The following is a 20236-nucleotide window of genomic DNA, read 5'->3' on the forward strand; positions in this document are numbered from 1 at the left end:
TGATCCCAGCTCTGTTCATCTTGGCTTCTTTTAAAAACACAGCAAGCAAGGGTTACTCCAAGCGGAGTCTCCCTTTTTTCCAAAAATTGGGCCACACAGACACCCACCCCATCAGTGGCAGCACTTGGGCCCTAGTTGCAAACAGGATGTTTTGATTTGCATCAAGCACATTCAAAAATACGCTATTCTTAGCCGTCCCCAGGATGACACTGGGGTAGGTAGCAAAGTCTTTGCTGACCCATGACTTGTTCATCTTGGCTTCTTTTAAAAACAATGTAAGCAAGGGTTACTCCAAGCGGAGTCTCCCCTTTTTTCCAAAAATTGGGCCCCACACACACCCACCCATTCAGTGGCAGCACTTGGGCCCTAGTTGCAAACAGGATGTTTTGATTTGCATCAAGCACATTCAAAAATACGCTATTCTTAGCCGTCCCCAGGATGACACCGGGGTAGGTAGCAAAGTCTTTCCTGATCCCAGCTCTGTTCATCTTGGCTTCTTTTAAAAACACAGCAAGCAAGGGTTACTCCAAGCGGAGTCTCCCTTTTTTCCAAAAATTGGGCCACACAGACACCCACCCCATCAGTGGCAGCACTTGGGCCCTAGTTGCAAACAGGATGTTTTGATTTGCATCAAGCACATTCAAAAATACGCTATTCTTAGCCGTCCCCAGGATGACACTGGGGTAGGTAGCAAAGTCTTTGCTGACCCATGACTTGTTCATCTTGGCTTCTTTTAAAAACAATGTAAGCAAGGGTTACTCCAAGCGGAGTCTCCCCTTTTTTCCAAAAATTGGGCCCCACACACACCCACCCATTCAGTGGCAGCACTTGGGCCCTAGTTGCAAACAGGATGTTTTGATTTGCATCAAGCACATTCAAAAATACGCTATTCTTATCCGTCCCCAGGATGACACCGGGGTAGGTAGCAAAGTCTTTCCTGATCCCAGCTCTGTTCATCTTGGCTTCTTTTAAAAACACAGCAAGCAAGGGTTACTCCAAGCGGAGTCTCCCTTTTTTCCAAAAATTGGGCCACACAGACACCCACCCCATCAGTGGCAGCACTTGGGCCCTAGTTGCAAACAGGATGTTTTGATTTGCATCAAGCACATTCAAAAATACGCTATTCTTAGCCGTCCCCAGGATGACACTGGGGTAGGTAGCAAAGTCTTTGCTGACCCATGACTTGTTCATCTTGGCTTCTTTTAAAAACAATGTAAGCAAGGGTTACTCCAAGCGGAGTCTCCCCTTTTTTCCAAAAATTGGGCCCCACACACACCCACCCATTCAGTGGCAGCACTTGGGCCCTAGTTGCAAACAGGATGTTTTGATTTGCATCAAGCACATTCAAAAATACGCTATTCTTATCCGTCCCCAGGATGACACCGGGGTAGGTAGCAAAGTCTTTCCTGATCCCAGCTCTGTTCATCTTGGCTTCTTTTAAAAACACAGCAAGCAAGGGTTACTCCAAGCGGAGTCTCCCTTTTTTCCAAAAATTGGGCCACACAGACACCCACCCCATCAGTGGCAGCACTTGGGCCCTAGTTGCAAACAGGATGTTTTGATTTGCATCAAGCACATTCAAAAATACGCTATTCTTAGCCGTCCCCAGGATGACACTGGGGTAGGTAGCAAAGTCTTTGCTGACCCATGACTTGTTCATCTTGGCTTCTTTTAAAAACAATGTAAGCAAGGGTTACTCCAAGCGGAGTCTCCCCTTTTTTCCAAAAATTGGGCCCCACACACACCCACCCATTCAGTGGCAGCACTTGGGCCCTAGTTGCAAACAGGATGTTTTGATTTGCATCAAGCACATTCAAAAATACGCTATTCTTAGCCGTCCCCAGGATGACACCGGGGTAGGTAGCAAAGTCTTTCCTGATCCCAGCTCTGTTCATCTTGGCTTCTTTTAAAAACACAGCAAGCAAGGGTTACTCCAAGCGGAGTCTCCCTTTTTTCCAAAAATTGGGCCACACAGACACCCACCCCATCAGTGGCAGCACTTGGGCCCTAGTTGCAAACAGGATGTTTTGATTTGCATCAAGCACATTCAAAAATACGCTCTTCTTAGCCGTCCCCAGGATGACACCGGGGTAGGTAGCAAAGTCTTTCCTGATCCCAGCTCTGTTCATCTTGGCTTCTTTTAAAAACACAGCAAGCAAGGGTTACTCCAAGCGGAGTCTCCCTTTTTTCCAAAAATTGGGCCACACAGACACCCACCCATTCAGTGGCAGCAGTTGTGCCCCAGTTGTACACTTCACAGCTAGATTTGCATCAAGCACATTCAAAAATACGCCATTCTTATCCGTCCCCAGGATGACACCGGGGTAGGTAGCAAAGTCTTTCCTGATCCCAGCTCTGTTCATCTTGGCTTCTTTTAAAAACACAGCAAGCAAGGGTTACTCCAAGCGGAGTCTCCCTTTTTTCCAAAAATTGGGCCACACAGACACCCACCCCATCAGTGGCAGCACTTGGGCCCTAGTTGCAAACAGGATGTTTTGATTTGCATCAAGCACATTCAAAAATACGCTATTCTTAGCCGTCCCCAGGATGACACTGGGGTAGGTAGCAAAGTCTTTGCTGACCCATGACTTGTTCATCTTGGCTTCTTTTAAAAACAATGTAAGCAAGGGTTACTCCAAGCGGAGTCTCCCCTTTTTTCCAAAAATTGGGCCCCACACACACCCACCCATTCAGTGGCAGCAGTTGTGCCCCAGTTGTACACTTCACAGCTAGATTTGCATCAAGCACATTCAAAAATACGCCATTCTTATCCGTCCCCAGGATGACACCGGGGTAGGTAGCAAAGTCTTTCCTGATCCCAGCTCTGTTCATCTTGGCTTCTTTTAAAAACACAGCAAGCAAGGGTTACTCCAAGCGGAGTCTCCCTTTTTTCCAAAAATTGGGCCACACAGACACCCACCCCATCAGTGGCAGCACTTCGGCCCTAGTTGCAAACAGGATGTTTTGATTTGCATCAAGCACATTCAAAAATACGCTATTCTTAGCCGTCCCCAGGATGACACCGGGGTAGGTAGCAAAGTCTTTCCTGATCCCAGCTCTGTTCATCTTGGCTTCTTTTAAAAACACAGCAAGCAAGGGTTACTCCAAGCGGAGTCTCCCTTTTTTCCAAAAATTGGGCCCCACACACACCCACCCATTCAGTGGCAGCACTTGGGCCCTAGTTGCAAACAGGATGTTTTGATTTGCATCAAGCACATTCAAAAATACGCTATTCTTAGCCGTCCCCAGGATGACACCGGGGTAGGTAGCAAAGTCTTTCCTGATCCCAGCTCTGTTCATCTTGGCTTCTTTTAAAAACACAGCAAGCAAGGGTTACTCCAAGCGGAGTCTCCCTTTTTTCCAAAAATTGGGCCACACAGACACCCACCCATTCAGTGGCAGCAGTTGTGCCCCAGTTGTACACTTCACAGCTAGATTTGCATCAAGCACATTCAAAAATACGCCATTCTTATCCGTCCCCAGGATGACACCGGGGTAGGTAGCAAAGTCTTTCCTGATCCCAGCTCTGTTCATCTTGGCTTCTTTTAAAAACACAGCAAGCAAGGGTTACTCCAAGCGGAGTCTCCCTTTTTTCCAAAAATTGGGCCACACAGACACCCACCCCATCAGTGGCAGCACTTCGGCCCTAGTTGCAAACAGGATGTTTTGATTTGCATCAAGCACATTCAAAAATACGCTATTCTTAGCCGTCCCCAGGATGACACCGGGGTAGGTAGCAAAGTCTTTCCTGATCCCAGCTCTGTTCATCTTGGCTTCTTTTAAAAACACAGCAAGCAAGGGTTACTCCAAGCGGAGTCTCCCTTTTTTCCAAAAATTGGGCCACACAGACACCCACCCCATCAGTGGCAGCACTTGGGCCCTAGTTGCAAACAGGATGTTTTGATTTGCATCAAGCACATTCAAAAATACGCTATTCTTAGCCGTCCCCAGGATGACACTGGGGTAGGTAGCAAAGTCTTTGCTGACCCATGACTTGTTCATCTTGGCTTCTTTTAAAAACAATGTAAGCAAGGGTTACTCCAAGCGGAGTCTCCCCTTTTTTCCAAAAATTGGGCCCCACACACACCCACCCATTCAGTGGCAGCACTTGGGCCCTAGTTGCAAACAGGATGTTTTGATTTGCATCAAGCACATTCAAAAATACGCTATTCTTATCCGTCCCCAGGATGACACCGGGGTAGGTAGCAAAGTCTTTCCTGATCCCAGCTCTGTTCATCTTGGCTTCTTTTAAAAACACAGCAAGCAAGGGTTACTCCAAGCGGAGTCTCCCTTTTTTCCAAAAATTGGGCCACACAGACACCCACCACATCAGTGGCAGCACTTGGGCCCTAGTTGCAAACAGGATGTTTTGATTTGCATCAAGCACATTCCAAATCCACAAGCATTTACTCTCCCCAGGATGACACAGGGGTAGTAAATTCCTTCTGGATCCATGACTTGTTCATTTTGATGAACGTCAGTCTGTCCACATTGTCACTGGACAGACGCGTGCGCTTATCTGTCAGCACACACCCAGCAGCACTGAATACACGTTCAGAGACAACGCTGGCAGCTGGACACGACAAAATCTCCAAGGCGTAACTGGAGAGCTCTGGCCATTTTTCTATGTTTGAAGCCCAAAAGGAGCAAGGCTCCAGTTGCACAGTCATGGCATCGATGTTCATTTGGAGATACTCCTGTATCATCCTCTCCAGCCGTTGAGTATGTGTCAGACTTGTTGTCTCTGGTGGCCTTGCAAAAGAGGGTCTAAAAAAATTATGAAAAGATTCCATAAAATTGCTGTTACCGGCACCAGAAAAAGGTCCTACTGGTACGGGTAGACTGTTGAAGATGACGAGACCGTCCCATGTTTGTCAAGTTACAACTGGGAGATTCACTCCCTGCACCTGCACGGTTGTTTGGTGGAAAAGCCGAGCTAAGATCTAGTAACAGCTTCTGCTGATATCCCTGCATACGTGCGTCCCTTTCTATGGCTGGAATTATGTCACAAAATTTGGACTTGTACCGGGGATCTAATAGTGTGGCAATCCAGTAGTCATCATCACTTCTAATTTTGACAATACGACTGTCATGTTGGAGGTAGTGCAACAAAAAGGCACTCATGTGTCTTGCGCAGCCATGCGGACCAAGTCCATGCTGTGTTTGTGGCATAGAGGTGCTACCCGTTCTTTCTTCCTCTGACATCTGACCCCAACCTCTTTCAACTGAAATTTGACCAAGGTCTCCCTCATCCGCTGAGTCTTCCATGTCCATGGACAGTTCGTCCTCCATTTCTTCATGTTCTCCTGCACCTTGCTCAACATTTCGCCTGCTACTATGCGCCCTTGTCGATCCCTGTCCCCCATGGTCCCATGCCTGCTGCGTTGGTGATGATGAACGTCTGGACCTTCGTGATGTTGTTGTCCCTTGCGCATATGAATCCTCCTGTAGTTCCTCCCCTTCATGTTGTCCCACCCCCTGACTCCGAATAGTGTTTAGCGTGTGCTCCAGCATGTAAATGACTGGAATCGTCATGCTGATAATGGCATTGTCAGAGCTAAACATATTCGTCGCCATGTCGAAACTGTGCAGAAGGGTGCATAGGTCCTTGATCTGAGACCACTCCATCAGGGTGATCTGCCCCACCTCTGCATCTCGTTGGCCCAGGCTATACGTCATGACGTATTGCACCAGGGCTCTGCGGTGCTGCCACAGTCGCTGTAACATGTGGAGAGTTGAATTCCAGCGTGTCGCCACATCGCATTTCAGGCGATGAACCGGCAGGCCGAAAGACTTCTGGAGCGATGCAAGTCGCTCTGCTGCGGCGCTTGAACGGCGGAAGTGAGCTGACAGTTTTCGTGCCCTGTTCAGAAGGCCATCTAGGCCGGGATAGTGTGTTAAAAATTGCTGCACGACAAGGTTCAACACGTGAGCCATACAAGGTACGTGTGTCACCTTGCCCAGGCGAAGTGCCGCACCCAGGTTTGCAGCATTGTCGCACACGGCCTTACCAGGCTGCAGTTTGAGTGGAGACAACCATTTATTAAACTCGGACCGCAAAGCTGACCACAACTCCTCAGCTGTGTGACTCTTATTACCAAGACATGTCAAGCTAAAGACCGCCTGATGCCGTTGCGCTCTGCTGCCAGCATAGTAATGAGGGGTGCGTGATTCCTTCTGCGCAGTGAGAACGCTGGTGGCCTGACCAGGCAGGCTTGGGGCGGAGGTGGAGGACCCAGATGAGGTGGAGGATGCAGAAGCAGTGGCGGAACTTGGACAGACAGAGGATTGACACACAAGTCGTGGGGACGGCAAGACTTGTGCAGCAGACCCTTCACCATCTATCACCATAGTTACCCAGTGCCCAGTCAGCGACATGTAACGTCCCTGTCCATGCTTACTGGTCCAAGTATCGGTGGTGAAATGCACCCGTTCACACACAGAGTTTCTCAAGGAAGCGGTGATGTTGTGTGCGACATGCTGGTGTAGCGCGGGCACACCTTTCTTAGAGAAGTAGTGGCGACTAGGCATCTGGTACTGGGGCACAGCGACAGACATAAGGTCTCTAAAATCCTGTGTGTCCACTAGGCGGAAAGGCAGCATTTCGGTAGCCAACAGCTTACAGAGGGATAGAGTCAACCTCTTAGCTTTGTCATGGGTCGGAGGAAGTGGCCTTTTATTTGACCACATCTGAGGGACAGAGATCTGGCTGCTGTGTGTAGACGGTGTTGAGTAGGGTGTCCCTGGAAAAATGCAGGTTTGTGAGGAAAGTGCAGGCGGAGACATGATGTTGCCTTCATCCAACGTTGGTGCTATCGATGTCTGAGAGAGCTGTACACACTCACTTGTTTCCCCTTCCAAACCAACTGACGACCTTACAAGCAAACTGCCTGTTGCGGTTACAGTGGTGGAAGTTTTGCGTGGAAAAACAGGTGTGGCAGCTGTCCCCACAGTCCTAGAAGATGAAGAGCGCGCGGATGCAGTGGAAGGGGCGGGCGGTGGATGGTTCGCTCCACTAGGCCGCATTGCAGCACGGTGAGCTTCCCACCGGGACTTATGATATTTAGTCATGTGACGATTCATGGAAGAAGTTGTCAAACTGCTGAGGTTTTGACCTCTACTAACAGAATCATGACAAATGTTACATATCACATGAGTTGGGCGATCTTTTTCGATGTGAAAAAAGGACCAGGCTAGGCAAGGCTTAGAGGCCATGCGACCTGTTGATCCACCACGAATAATGCTCATAGGCAGAGTGGTGGCTGAGGATGCAGTTGTAGACGTGCTACCAGTTCTCCGACTCTGTCCAGGAAGGCGCAAGGTAACTTCGTCGTCGGTTGCATCCTCCTCCACCGCCTCTGTTGACCTCCTCGAGTGCCTGACTGGGGGTTGACAGTAGGTGGGATCTAGAACGTCATCATCAATTGTTGTGTTTGCACTCCCCTCCCCCTCAGACCGAGCCTCTTCTTGCCCTGAACGAATATTTAAGTTGTCATCCCAATCGGGTATCTGCGTCTCATCTTCATCAGTATGTTCCTCATTGTCTATAACCACAGGTGTTACAGTTTGTGACAAAGGGTCAACATTATGCTCAGAAACTTGGTCCTCACGGCCTGAATCTGAGTCACAAAGGTTCTGGGCATCACTGCAGACCATTTCCTGTTCTGTACTCACTGTAGCTTGGGAGCAGACCTCTGATTCCCAGGCTATAGTGTGACTGAACAGCTCTGCAGACTCAGCCATCTCAGTTCCACCATACTGTGCAGGGCTGATGGAGACTTCAGAGCTGGGAGAAAGCAAGTTTGATTGGGATGACAACTCAGAGGACTGGTGTTTTTTGGATGCGGTACTTGAAGTGGCAGAGAGGGCACTTGTTGGACCACTTGAGATCCATTCAAGCATTTTCCTTTTTTGCCCATCATCTACCTTTGTTCCTGTTGTTCGTGTCCGTAACAAAGGGAGCACATCGGATTGTCCACGGTAAGTAGTAGACATCTTACTTTTGCTGGTAGATGGTCTATCTTCAGCAGATGATAATGGAGCTTTGCCACCTTCCCCACGGACAAAACCTTTTTTGCCTTTTACACCACGCCTCTTCCCCTTTCCACCAGCATCTGTCATTTTGCCACTCATGTTGATTGCGACAAGATTGTGGACTGAAAATGTGGTAGTAAAAATTGAGAGGTGGTGAAGATTGCAGTGGTGGTCTAGCTTTATTAACAGCAGAATAATAAAGAATAAATATCCCTGACAATGCAACTTAGTTATAATTAGTTGGAGTGTGCAACGCAGGCAGACGTGCTGCAAATGTCTTTGCACTAGTGGGACTATAGCAAAGTCCAATAGCCACGTATAGGATGCCACTAGGTACACTGAGTGTTTGCTAGTATAATGGCTTGGTTAGAATGAGTTGTAGTGTGCAACGCAGGCAGACGCGCTCTGCAAATGTCTTTGCACTAGTGGGACTATAGCAAAGTCCAATAGCCACGTATAGGATGCCACTAGGTACACTGAGTGTTTGCTAGTATAATGGCTTGGTTAGAATGAGTTGTAGTGTGCAACGCAGGCAGACGCGCTCTGCAAATGTCTTTGCACTAGTGGGACTATAGCAAAGTCCAATAGCCACGTATAGGATGCCACTAGGTACACTGAGTGTTTGCTAGTATAATGGCTTGGTTAGAATGAGTTGTAGTGTGCAACGCAGGCAGACGCGCTCTGCAAATGTCTTTGCACTAGTGGGACTATAGCAAAGTCCAATAGCCACGTATAGGATGCCACTAGGTACACTGAGTGTTTGCTAGTATAATGGCTTGGTTAGAATGAGTTGTAGTGTGCAACGCAGGCAGACGCGCTCTGCAAATGTCTTTGCACTAGTGGGACTATAGCAAAGTCCAATAGCCACGTATAGGATGCCACTAGGTACACTGAGTGTTTGCTAGTATAATGGCTTGGTTAGAATGAGTTGTAGTGTGCAACGCAGGCAGACGCGCTCTGCAAATGTCTTTGCACTAGTGGGACTATAGCAAAGTCCAATAGCCACGTATAGGATGCCACTAGGTACACTGAGTGTTTGCTAGTATAATGGCTTGGTTAGAATGAGTTGTAGTGTGCAACGCAGGCAGACGCGCTCTGCAAATGTCTTTGCACTAGTGGGACTATAGCAAAGTCCAATAGCCACGTATAGGATGCCACTAGGTACACTGAGTGTTTGCTAGTATAATGGCTTGGTTAGAATGAGTTGTAGTGTGCAACGCAGGCAGACGCGCTCTGCAAATGTCTTTGCACTAGTGGGACTATAGCAAAGTCCAATAGCCACGTATAGGATGCCACTAGGTACACTGAGTGTTTGCTAGTATAATGGCTTGGTTAGAATGAGTTGTAGTGTGCAACGCAGGCAGACGCGCTCTGCAAATGTCTTTGCACTAGTGGGACTATAGCAAAGTCCAATAGCCACGTATAGGATGCCACTAGGTACACTGAGTGTTTGCTAGTATAATGGCTTGGTTAGAATGAGTTGTAGTGTGCAACGCAGGCAGACGCGCTCTGCAAATGTCTTTGCACTAGTGGGACTATAGCAAAGTCCAATAGCCACGTATAGGATGCCACTAGGTACACTGAGTGTTTGCTAGTATAATGGCTTGGTTAGAATGAGTTGTAGTGTGCAACGCAGGCAGACGCGCTCTGCAAATGTCTTTGCACTAGTGGGACTATAGCAAAGTCCAATAGCCACGTATAGGATGCCACTAGGTACACTGAGTGTTTGCTAGTATAATGGCTTGTTTAGAATGAGTTGTAGTGTGCAATGCAGGCAGACGCGCTCTGCAAATGTCTTTGCACTAGTGGGACTATAGCAAAGTCCAATAGCCACGTATAGGATGCCACTAGGTACACTGAGTGTTTGCTAGTATAATGGCTTGGTTAGAATGAGTTGTAGTGTGCAATGCAGGCAGATGTGCTCTGCTAATGTCTTTGCACTAGTGGGACTATAGCAAAGTCCAATAGCCACGTATAGGATGCCACTAGGTACACTGAGTGTTTGCTAGTATAATGGCTTGTTTAGAATGAGTTGTAGTGTGCAATGCAGGCAGACGCGCTCTGCAAATGTCTTTGCACTAGTGGGACTATAGCAAAGTCCAATAGCCACGTATAGGATGCCACTAGGTACACTGAGTGTTTGCTAGTATAATGGCTTGGTTAGAATGAGTTGTAGTGTGCAACGCAGGCAGACGCGCTCTGCAAATGTCTTTGCACTAGTGGGACTATAGCAAAGTCCAATAGCCACGTATAGGATGCCACTAGGTACACTGAGTGTTTGCTAGTATAATGGCTTGGTTAGAATGAGTTGTAGTGTGCAACGCAGGCAGACGCGCTCTGCAAATGTCTTTGCACTAGTGGGACTATAGCAAAGTCCAATAGCCACGTATAGGATGCCACTAGGTACACTGAGTGTTTGCTAGTATAATGGCTTGGTTAGAATGAGTTGTAGTGTGCAACGCAGGCAGACGCGCTCTGCAAATGTCTTTGCACTAGTGGGACTATAGCAAAGTCCAATAGCCACGTATAGGATGCCACTAGGTACACTGAGTGTTTGCTAGTATAATGGCTTGTTTAGAATGAGTTGTAGTGTGCAATGCAGGCAGACGCGCTCTGCAAATGTCTTTGCACTAGTGGGACTATAGCAAAGTCCAATAGCCACGTATAGGATGCCACTAGGTACACTGAGTGTTTGCTAGTATAATGGCTTGGTTAGAATGAGTTGTAGTGTGCAATGCAGGCAGATGTGCTCTGCTAATGTCTTTGCACTAGTGGGACTATAGCAAAGTCCAATAGCCACGTATAGGATGCCACTAGGTACACTGAGTGTTTGCTAGTATAATGGCTTGTTTAGAATGAGTTGTAGTGTGCAATGCAGGCAGACGCGCTCTGCAAATGTCTTTGCACTAGTGGGACTATAGCAAAGTCCAATAGCCACGTATAGGATGCCACTAGGTACACTGAGTGTTTGCTAGTATAATGGCTTGGTTAGAATGAGTTGTAGTGTGCAACGCAGGCAGACGCGCTCTGCAAATGTCTTTGCACTAGTGGGACTATAGCAAAGTCCAATAGCCACGTATAGGATGCCACTAGGTACACTGAGTGTTTGCTAGTATAATGGCTTGGTTAGAATGAGTTGTAGTGTGCAACGCAGGCAGACGCGCTCTGCAAATGTCTTTGCACTAGTGGGACTATAGCAAAGTCCAATAGCCACGTATAGGATGCCACTAGGTACACTGAGTGTTTGCTAGTATAATGGCTTGGTTAGAATGAGTTGTAGTGTGCAACGCAGGCAGACGCGCTCTGCAAATGTCTTTGCACTAGTGGGACTATAGCAAAGTCCAATAGCCACGTATAGGATGCCACTAGGTACACTGAGTGTTTGCTAGTATAATGGCTTGGTTAGAATGAGTTGTAGTGTGCAATGCAGGCAGATGTGCTCTGCTAATGTCTTTGCACTAGTGGGACTATAGCAAAGTCCAATAGCCACGTATAGGATGCCACTAGGTACACTGAGTGTTTGCTAGTATAATGGCTTGTTTAGAATGAGTTGTAGTGTGCAATGCAGGCAGACGCGCTCTGCAAATGTCTTTGCACTAGTGGGACTATAGCAAAGTCCAATAGCCACGTATAGGATGCCACTAGGTACACTGAGTGTTTGCTAGTATAATGGCTTGGTTAGAATGAGTTGTAGTGTGCAACGCAGGCAGACGCGCTCTGCAAATGTCTTTGCACTAGTGGGACTATAGCAAAGTCCAATAGCCACGTATAGGATGCCACTAGGTACACTGAGTGTTTGCTAGTATAATGGCTTGGTTAGAATGAGTTGTAGTGTGCAACGCAGGCAGACGCGCTCTGCAAATGTCTTTGCACTAGTGGGACTATAGCAAAGTCCAATAGCCACGTATAGGATGCCACTAGGTACACTGAGTGTTTGCTAGTATAATGGCTTGGTTAGAATGAGTTGTAGTGTGCAACGCAGGCAGACGCGCTCTGCAAATGTCTTTGCACTAGTGGGACTATAGCAAAGTCCAATAGCCACGTATAGGATGCCACTAGGTACACTGAGTGTTTGCTAGTATAATGGCTTGGTTAGAATGAGTTGTAGTGTGCAACGCAGGCAGACGCGCTCTGCAAATGTCTTTGCACTAGTGGGACTATAGCAAAGTCCAATAGCCACGTATAGGATGCCACTAGGTACACTGAGTGTTTGCTAGTATAATGGCTTGGTTAGAATGAGTTGTAGTGTGCAACGCAGGCAGACGCGCTCTGCAAATGTCTTTGCACTAGTGGGACTATAGCAAAGTCCAATAGCCACGTATAGGATGCCACTAGGTACACTGAGTGTTTGCTAGTATAATGGCTTGGTTAGAATGAGTTGTAGTGTGCAACGCAGGCAGACGCGCTCTGCAAATGTCTTTGCACTAGTGGGACTATAGCAAAGTCCAATAGCCACGTATAGGATGCCACTAGGTACACTGAGTGTTTGCTAGTATAATGGCTTGGTTAGAATGAGTTGTAGTGTGCAACGCAGGCAGACGCGCTCTGCAAATGTCTTTGCACTAGTGGGACTATAGCAAAGTCCAATAGCCACGTATAGGATGCCACTAGGTACACTGAGTGTTTGCTAGTATAATGGCTTGGTTAGAATGAGTTGTAGTGTGCAATGCAGGCAGATGTGCTCTGCTAATGTCTTTGCACTAGTGGGACTATAGCAAAGTCCAATAGCCACGTATAGGATGCCACTAGGTACACTGAGTGTTTGCTAGTATAATGGCTTGGTTAGAATGAGTTGTAGTGTGCAATGCAGGCAGATGTGCTCTGCTAATGTCTTTGCACTAGTGGGACTATAGCAAAGTCCAATAGCCACGTATAGGATGCCACTAGGTACACTGAGTGTTTGCTAGTATAATGGCTTGTTTAGAATGAGTTGTAGTGTGCAATGCAGGCAGACGCGCTCTGCAAATGTCTTTGCACTAGTGGGACTATAGCAAAGTCCAATAGCCACGTATAGGATGCCACTAGGTACACTGAGTGTTTGCTAGTATAATGGCTTGGTTAGAATGAGTTGTAGTGTGCAACGCAGGCAGACGCGCTCTGCAAATGTCTTTGCACTAGTGGGACTATAGCAAAGTCCAATAGCCACGTATAGGATGCCACTAGGTACACTGAGTGTTTGCTAGTATAATGGCTTGGTTAGAATGAGTTGTAGTGTGCAACGCAGGCAGACGCGCTCTGCAAATGTCTTTGCACTAGTGGGACTATAGCAAAGTCCAATAGCCACGTATAGGATGCCACTAGGTACACTGAGTGTTTGCTAGTATAATGGCTTGGTTAGAATGAGTTGTAGTGTGCAACGCAGGCAGACGCGCTCTGCAAATGTCTTTGCACTAGTGGGACTATAGCAAAGTCCAATAGCCACGTATAGGATGCCACTAGGTACACTGAGTGTTTGCTAGTATAATGGCTTGGTTAGAATGAGTTGTAGTGTGCAACGCAGGCAGACGCGCTCTGCAAATGTCTTTGCACTAGTGGGACTATAGCAAAGTCCAATAGCCACGTATAGGATGCCACTAGGTACACTGAGTGTTTGCTAGTATAATGGCTTGGTTAGAATGAGTTGTAGTGTGCAATGCAGGCAGATGTGCTCTGCTAATGTCTTTGCACTAGTGGGACTATAGCAAAGTCCAATAGCCACGTATAGGATGCCACTAGGTACACTGAGTGTTTGCTAGTATAATGGCTTGGTTAGAATGAGTTGTAGTGTGCAATGCAGGCAGATGTGCTCTGCTAATGTCTTTGCACTAGTGGGACTATAGCAAAGTCCAATAGCCACGTATAGGATGCCACTAGGTACACTGAGTGTTTGCTAGTATAATGGCTTGTTTAGAATGAGTTGTAGTGTGCAATGCAGGCAGACGCGCTCTGCAAATGTCTTTGCACTAGTGGGACTATAGCAAAGTCCAATAGCCACGTATAGGATGCCACTAGGTACACTGAGTGTTTGCTAGTATAATGGCTTGGTTAGAATGAGTTGTAGTGTGCAATGCAGGCAGATGTGCTCTGCTAATGTCTTTGCACTAGTGGGACTATAGCAAAGTCCAATAGCCACGTATAGGATGCCACTAGGTACACTGAGTGTTTGCTAGTATAATGGCTTGTTTAGAATGAGTTGTAGTGTGCAATGCAGGCAGACGCGCTCTGCAAATGTCTTTGCACTAGTGGGACTATAGCAAAGTCCAATAGCCACGTATAGGATGCCACTAGGTACACTGAGTGTTTGCTAGTATAATGGCTTAGTTATCAGTTGGAGTGTGCAGAGGACAAGAGGGTACAGTGGCAGGATTGTGGTGCTCTGGGTAGAGGAATGGAAGCCTGCCTTTCTATTCCCTCCTAATGGTGAAATGCAGGTAGGAAATCCCTGACCTGGGCTACACAGACGCTGTTGCTGTTTGCAGGACCTGTCACCTATGGCTCTCTGACCCTGCCGGTTGGAGCCCTTAAAAGGACTGCTATAAAGTGCTCTCCCTAAGCTGTCTAACGCTGTGTATGCAGCGCATACAGCTGTATCGGCTATAGGACTCAGGAAGACGGAGCTGCGACAGTGATGTCTGACACCAAAGACGCAGAAGGCAGATAATGGCGTCCGTGAAGAAAATGTCCGGTTTTATAATGCAGGGACATGTGACATGCAGATCCTATCACACATGCCGTTGCTTCTCTGGCTCAAAGTCCACTTAGCTGTGTGTGTGTCTGGGATTGGCTGACATGCTGGCCCGCCCCACAAGACGCGCGCACTTAGGGAAGGAAGACAAGAAAAAAAAAAAAAAAAAATGGCGATCGCCATTATAGAAACAGCAGTGATCTGAAGGCGCTGTTCACGCACACTATACACTGAAATGTGATAATAGTTTGATTCACAGAGTGACTTACACTATTACAGCAGAAACCAAGCTATGATTTAGCTGTTTTTTGGCTGCTAGAACCGTTCTCGAACGTTTCTAGAACTACCGAGCTTTTGCAAAAAGCTCGAGTTCTAGTTCGATCTAGAACATGCCCCAAAACCACTCGAGCCACGAACTGGAGAACCACGAACCACGAACCGCGCTCAACTCTATTCAGAACCCTAACCATGACTTACAAAGCCATCCACAACCTGTCTCCTCCCTACATCTCTGACCTAGTCTCCCGGTACTTACCTGCACGTAACCTTATATCCTCACAAGATCTGCTTCTCTACTCCCCTCTCATATCCTCTTCCCCCCATCGCATCTAAGATTTCTCCCGTGCCTCCCCCACACTCAGGAATGCTCTGCCTCAACACATCAGACTCTCGCCTACCTTGACAAGCTTCAAAAGGAACCTGAAGACCCACCTCTTCCGACAAGCCTACAACCTACAGTAACCCTCAGTCTGATACAGCGCCGCACAATCAGCTCTACCCTAACCTACTGTATTCTCACCTATCCCTTGTAGACTGTGAGCCTTCGCAGGCAGGGACCTCTATCCTCCTGTACCTGTCTGTGTCTTGTATTGTTTATGATTATTGTACTTGTCCCTATTATGTATACCCCTTTCACATGTAAAGCGCCATGGAATTGATGGCGCTATAATAATAAATAATAATAAATAATATGACTTAGGATGTATAGGTACGTCCTAGATCGTAAAGGGGTTAAGGGGATCCTGTCAGGTTTGAGAATGCTATTAATGTGCAGATATACAGTTATTCTGCAGGTTAATAGCATTATGAAGGTGCCCAGTTGTTGTACTGAAAGTATGGCGCCAGGGAAAACATTAAGTTTAATTCTCCCAGGAGCCGCTGGCTTTCAGTAATGCCCAGAGGAATTATACAGTCACTGCTCCAAGTCAGTACAACAATGTCACTGCCTTTCCGGCTTTGTTCAATCCAAGCACTTGGGTCTATGGGTCCATTTGCCAAATATTGGCAAGTGCTTTGTTAGAGGTCCTGTTACAGATTTTGTATTAGAGCTAAAGAACCAAGTTGCATCTGTGTATGACATTTAGGCTATGTGCCCACGTAGCGTATTTCATGCAGTTATGCTGCGTTCTGCACCGCAGCGTAACTGCATGTGTCCTGCGTCCTCAGCACAATCTATGAAGATTGTGCCTAATCCATGCCCACATTGCGTATTAGAACTCAGCGCTTCGGCTAATGCCAAAGCGCTGCATTCTAAAAAGCAACATGTCACTTCTTTCATGCGCTTTGGATGCAGCCCCAGCTCTGTCTATGGGAGAGGCTGCATCCAGAGCATATGAAATCAGCTTTTCATTTTGGACTGTTTCAGCAGCGATTTGAAGCGCACGTGTGTTGTTCAAATCGCTGCAGAAATTTCTGCAGGGACAGAACGCAATGTGGGCACATAGCCTAAAGGGGGCTTTACACACTACGACATTGCTAATGCGAACCCGTTGGGGTCATGGAATTGGTGACGCACATCCGGCCGCATTAGCGATGCCATTGCGTCACAAATGGCATCGCTAATGCGGCCGGATGTGCGTCACCACGAGCGATTTTGCATCGTTGCAAAAACGTGCAAAATCGCTCATCGGTGACATGTGGGTCCATTCTCAAAAATCGTTACTGCAGCAGTAATGAGGTTGTTCCTCGTTCCTGCGCAGCACACATCGCTCCGTGTGACACCGCAGGAACGAGGAAGCTCTCCTTACCTGCGTCCCGGCCGCTATGCGGAAGGAAGGAGGTGGACGGGATGTTACGTCCCGCTCATCTGCGCCCCCTCCTCTTCTATTGGGCGGCGGTTCAGTGACGTCGCTGTGACGCTGAACGAACCGCCCCCTTTGAAAGGAGGCGGTTCGCCGGTCACAGCGATGTCGCCGGGCAGGTAAGTATGTGTGACGGGTCTGGGCGATGTACGGCATGGGCAGCGATTTGCCTGTGTCGCACAACAGATGGGGGCGGGTACCCACGCTAGCGATATCGGTACCGATATCGCAGCATGTAAAGTGGCCTTTACAGCAATTTATCAAATCATATTTTAACCTTTGGATTGATTATTACTGATTTATGTGCAGGAAAGAATAGTGACATGTCCTCTTTACGACATGAGCGTTTCACAACTAAGTATAATGCGGAAAGATGCATGGCTTCGTTATGAGTGATGGTGAGAGCGCAGAGCAGTGTTCTGCCAGCACCAGGCAGCAGCTCTATTACCAGCGCTGCCGAGAGAAGACTGCAGTGACTGGTAACACCTCCAGCCACATGTTTTATGACAGCACTTGTTATGTTTCTACTTGGGAAAACGCAGGGTTATTGTGAGGAAATACAGTAAGTGAGAGGTGAAGGCTAATTATAGCAGCGGAAAATGCCACTTTCTTTACTGCAATGCAAACATTGGTAGGCACCGTCTCAATTACAGATCTAAGGAAGGAATATAAGTATCCAGAAAATGTATTGAGATAATCATGCTCCTTCTCCGATACCGTGCCTGGGTTATTATGTGATTTACAATAACTGCAACGTTAATAATCAGAAGCAAACAGAAAACACGTTTTCACTGCCTTCAAAACAATATGTGATAAATTTACACATTAAAAGGAACGTAGCAAATTTGTTCTGGGAGCCTTCCAATAAAGGCCTTGTCACACACAGAGATAAATCTGTGGCAGATCTGTGGTTGCAGTGAAATTGTGGACAATCAGTGCCAGGTTTGTGGTTGTGTACAAATGGAACAATATGTCCATCATTTCACTGCAACCACAGATCTGCCAAAGATTTATCTCTGTGTGGGACAGGGCCTTAAGTTAAAGGGGTTGTGCGGTCTAAAATGACGAGTCTGCAGTCACTCTATGTGTCACTCCATGTGACTGCAGACTTGTGAATCCTCAAAAAGTGCACACTGTGTGCTGCAAGGATTCTCCGAGGTCAGAGCCGTGAACGGCGGTCACTTGGCCGCAAGTATATGATATGAGGACTCCTCACCAGAATCTGACAAGATGCCGTGCCCGAGGAGGCAATCAATCAGGAGCACATTGCATCCTGACAAATAGGAAACTGGGAGGCTGGAGAGCAGTGTGCTCCTGATGATCAGTGGTGAGACAACCCCTATAATAAATATACTATCTGGATGACATACCGCTGTCATCCCTGCTCTTAAAGCCCAGTTCTCCTGCTGCCTGTTAATTATTTGAGCAGGCGGAGTTGGATGATAGCAGTGGCATACCCAGTCACTATATATAGCATATTTAGTATACAAACAACACATGAGCGAGTCATTGTTAAAAAATAAAATAAAGATCCAAAATTAATAGTAAAAATATGAGACAAATAAATGTAATATAATATAGTATTGAAAAAAAAATGAAAATAAACATGTCCATCAATAGCTTTTTTCTGATATGTTTCACAGTATGAACAGATAAAGGCATTTTCAGTCCCTTATATGGGTGGTCCGACACCTAAAATGTTTTTTCTAACTATCCTTACCCCTTAACAAGTTTTGTAATTACCTTAATTATATAATTCCCTGCTCTGCTTCCTATCTAGCTAATCCCACTTCCTGTGATGTTTCGTTTGAGATTAGTCACAGGAAGCAGGAGCTGCAGTCACTCCCCACAGTGTCCAATGTCCCTCCTAGAATAGGATGTCACCAGGTAATGCTACAGATACTTACTAGTTTCTTGCACCACTTCAATCTGAGGGTGTTCTGAATCCTGCATGATGGGTGGTGGATACTGTGGCATAGGTTAGTGCATCAGTGGCATGCTATCCTCTGCCACCGCTTACTTTGCTTCTGTAAAAGACGTTGGCAGGAGGCGGAGTTAGATGCAGTGAGTGACACCAGCTCTGCCATATATTCTCTAACACTGCCCTCAAATGAAGCGTCATCAGGGGGTGGTGCTGGTGTCACGTACTACTCCAGCACTACCACTTATGATGCTTAGTTTAAGGGCGGTCCTAGAAGTAGTCACAGGAAGTGCATTAAAAAAAACATCTTTAGGCATTATATAGGGAGAAGTGTAGGGAATTGTGTAATTCACATAATTACAAAAGAGGTTAAGGGGTAAGGAGAGATAGTTAGAAAATGCATGTTAGATATCGGACTACCCTTAAAGCTGGAATTGTAGCATAGCTTGTGTTTAATTAGAAAACGGTCATTAACAATCATCTTATATAAATGGAATTTCCTGTCGACAGACATAATGTCTTTTTTATAACCAATATATTTCTTCATTTGATACAACTCTATGCCAGAACGTCTGTTTCCACTCAGAAGCATAATATACAGACGATATAAATAGCACAAATAATGCACAATTTAGGACCAACTTGCACCAAACAAGCAGAATAAAGATGATAGGATATTTTTAGACTCTGCAATAACCGCTGTCTTTCCTTGTAATAGGAGGCAACAAAAGGCAGAGCGGTGACCTGTAGAACTCTTTATTAGCACTTTGCATGGAGCAAAATACAAATGACATTTGTTAGTTACATTCTGTTCTGTGTGAATGAATATTACGCACAAGTCTGGCTTATTAAAACAAATTCAGTAAGGGATCCTTTGTATTTCTACTTGCTATGGAGTGACATAGTATGAAACTCATAGGCCCCAATGCAAAGGCTCCAACATAGTCCCCAATTGTTGTAAATCTTCAATAGTATTGGTCGTTTCTCAAAGGCCAATGTAACTTTTTGGTCTGATTATGCGCCAAGGGTCCAGGTGCGATTGCAACCTCTGCAGCTTTAGTAGTTACACCCATTTATCTATTTGTATTAGCATTTGCTTTTTCTACTGGATAACACTGGTGTCCCTGTAGAGGCAGACTATGGGGATCTTGATTTTTCTACCAAATAACACTGGTGTCCCCGTAGAGGCAGACTATGGGGATCTTCGGAGAGATGGAGCTTCAGTACTGATTGCTCCCATCCCGCTTGGTATTGGCAAAGTTTATTTATACAACCAAACACTTTGTTTGGAGCTAAGGGTGAAAGGGAGGATGGAGGGAGCTTATTTTAGGGTGCAAAACCCTGCACCATAGCAGGTAGTTCAGTTTAATCTTTGATGGCTAGGGCTGCCTCTCGCAATGAAATACGATATTGCCTGAGAGTCATGGTTTTCAGCAAAAAGCAAACTTAAAACCATATCAAATCTTTGCTGTTCTTTAATCTTGTGTATGTAGAACAATGACTTCAGAGGCCACAAAACTCCATTAGGACGAGTTG

At 46.5% G+C, this 20236-nt stretch overlaps 1 protein-coding gene across 1 annotated transcript in view; it reads right to left on the reverse strand.

Moving 5' to 3' along the window:
- Positions 1–20236, reverse strand: part of FGF14 (fibroblast growth factor 14) — a 738072-nt gene that overhangs the window by 497751 nt on the left and 220085 nt on the right. The gene's annotated exons all lie outside the window — the stretch shown is intronic.

Source organism: Anomaloglossus baeobatrachus, chromosome 2 (assembly GCF_048569485.1).
Source record: "Anomaloglossus baeobatrachus isolate aAnoBae1 chromosome 2, aAnoBae1.hap1, whole genome shotgun sequence".
Classification (NCBI taxonomy): Eukaryota; Metazoa; Chordata; class Amphibia; order Anura; family Aromobatidae; genus Anomaloglossus; species Anomaloglossus baeobatrachus.